The following is a 1,966-nucleotide window of genomic DNA, read 5'->3' on the forward strand; positions in this document are numbered from 1 at the left end:
GAATGACGGCGTTAGAAGATTATAACTGTGAATATAATGGTTGATTCAGGCAAGGAGCCTCGATTGATGCTAAACCCACTGGAGAAAGGCTACTGGGAACAGAATCATCCCCGAGCCTCACCTGTTGACTCACAGTGGAGAAATGTAGCAGACACCACCTTAAGCGCAGGTTCAAATGCAGCCTCTCCAGTGATGGACCAGGACTGACCTCATGAACCTCCCAGATGAATGGGATGGGAAGTGAAAATCATCGCCTGTGCGTGACATTTGCCAAAAGGGTTTCTTCAACATGTCCCTCTGCCATGAGACATAGAAAGGACAAAGTCTAGGGGTGCGGGGAGACATTCTAGATGAAAGGGCCCTAAGAAACATGGCAACTAAATGCCAGGGGTGATCCTTGGTTGGACCTGGATCAAGAAAGAGAAACAGAAACACAGCTTCAAAGAATGATAATGAGATACTTGGGAAAATTTGAATATGGATGTGACATTAGATGAGATTATTATATCAATTATTACATTTTGGAGCATGATAATAGTATTGTGGTTATGGAGAAGAATATCCTCATTTTAGGGAGATGCAGGCTGAAGTAGTTAGAGATAAAGGATTATAATGGTTACAATGTATTTTCAAATAGTTTAGGAAAAAATAAAAAAATAGGGCAAAATGTCAAATGCCAACCACTGGTGAGCCTAAGGTAAGGATACAAGGATGGTTATTATACTATGCTGTTACCTTTTCTATAGATTTGAAGTTTTCAAAATAAAAGTTAAGGAAAAGGATGAATTGGGCCCTGGCTGGTTTGGCTCAGCGGTAGAGCGTTGGCCTGCAGACCAAAGAGTCGTGGGTTCAATTCCGGTCAAGGGCATGTACCTCGGTTGCAGTTTGGTCCCCGGCCCTGGTCAGGGTTGTACGGGAAGCAACCAGTCGATGTGTCTCTCCCACATTGATGCCTCTCTCTCTCTCTCCCTCTCCCTCTCCCTCCCACTCTGCCAATAATTTTTTTAAAAATCCTCGGGTGAGGATTAAAAAAAAAAGAAAAGGATGAATTGGGCACAAAAACCCAATTATGTTTGTGGATAAAGGGATCCCTCTTTCATCCATAGGTGTGAAGGTTGTCAGCATAACAACAGGTAAGCTGTTAATATCTCTCGTGGAAAACTGGTTACTCAGCAACATCAGTGGAAAATGCCCCACTGATTTATCTTGGGAATTAGAGAACAGGAAAGAAAACAATTTATAACCAAGTGATGCAGATGCATGAAACTCCAGCTGTCCTTACTCAGATGGAAAGTGAAAAATTCTAAAATCTAAAGACCTGACTGATGTTTGATGTCTGGAAACCCAGTTGGCGGAACTTTTTAACGGCTGTGTCTGTGATTTATTTGTGCTCACCCTGGTTCTTGAAACATACATGGTGCACCCCAGACTTGCCCAAGCAGGCACAAAACACCAAGGCACCGAATCTGGAGACTTTTTCTCTAGGGAGGGAAACCAAGATGCTAAGGTCTTGGCCTTATTTTATCCTTTTGTTCTATTTGAGTTTTTCCCCTATGCTAACGATTCAAAAAAGATGTTTTAATTAATGCTGAGGAATTGATGGGCGGAGAGATGGTTGGGTGAGCAAAAAAATGAGTTCACGTACAACTCTCATTCTAGAACTTTGCTCCACAGAGCTCCCCCCAACTACCCCGTGTCTCAATGACAAGGATCGCTGCTCCCAGGCTAACCTCTCTGATTTGCACCCTGTTTGGGTCTTCAGTTTATGAAGCAGCTTCTCTCAGCTCTGCATCTCTCCGATTCCAAGGGCTCCCGCCCCACCCCGCAGCCCTGAGACACTTTCTCTAGCCCGCTGCGGTGCATTCCTAGCCGTGGGGACTTCATCTGTCAAATTCAAACCCCCATCCATTTATCTACAAGGACAGAACCGAACTGCAGGGAATCTGGATTGGAATCGCTCAGCCTC

Source organism: Molossus molossus, unplaced genomic scaffold, assembly GCF_014108415.1.
Source record: "Molossus molossus isolate mMolMol1 unplaced genomic scaffold, mMolMol1.p scaffold_m16_p_6, whole genome shotgun sequence".
NCBI lineage: Eukaryota > Metazoa > Chordata > Mammalia > Chiroptera > Molossidae > Molossus > Molossus molossus.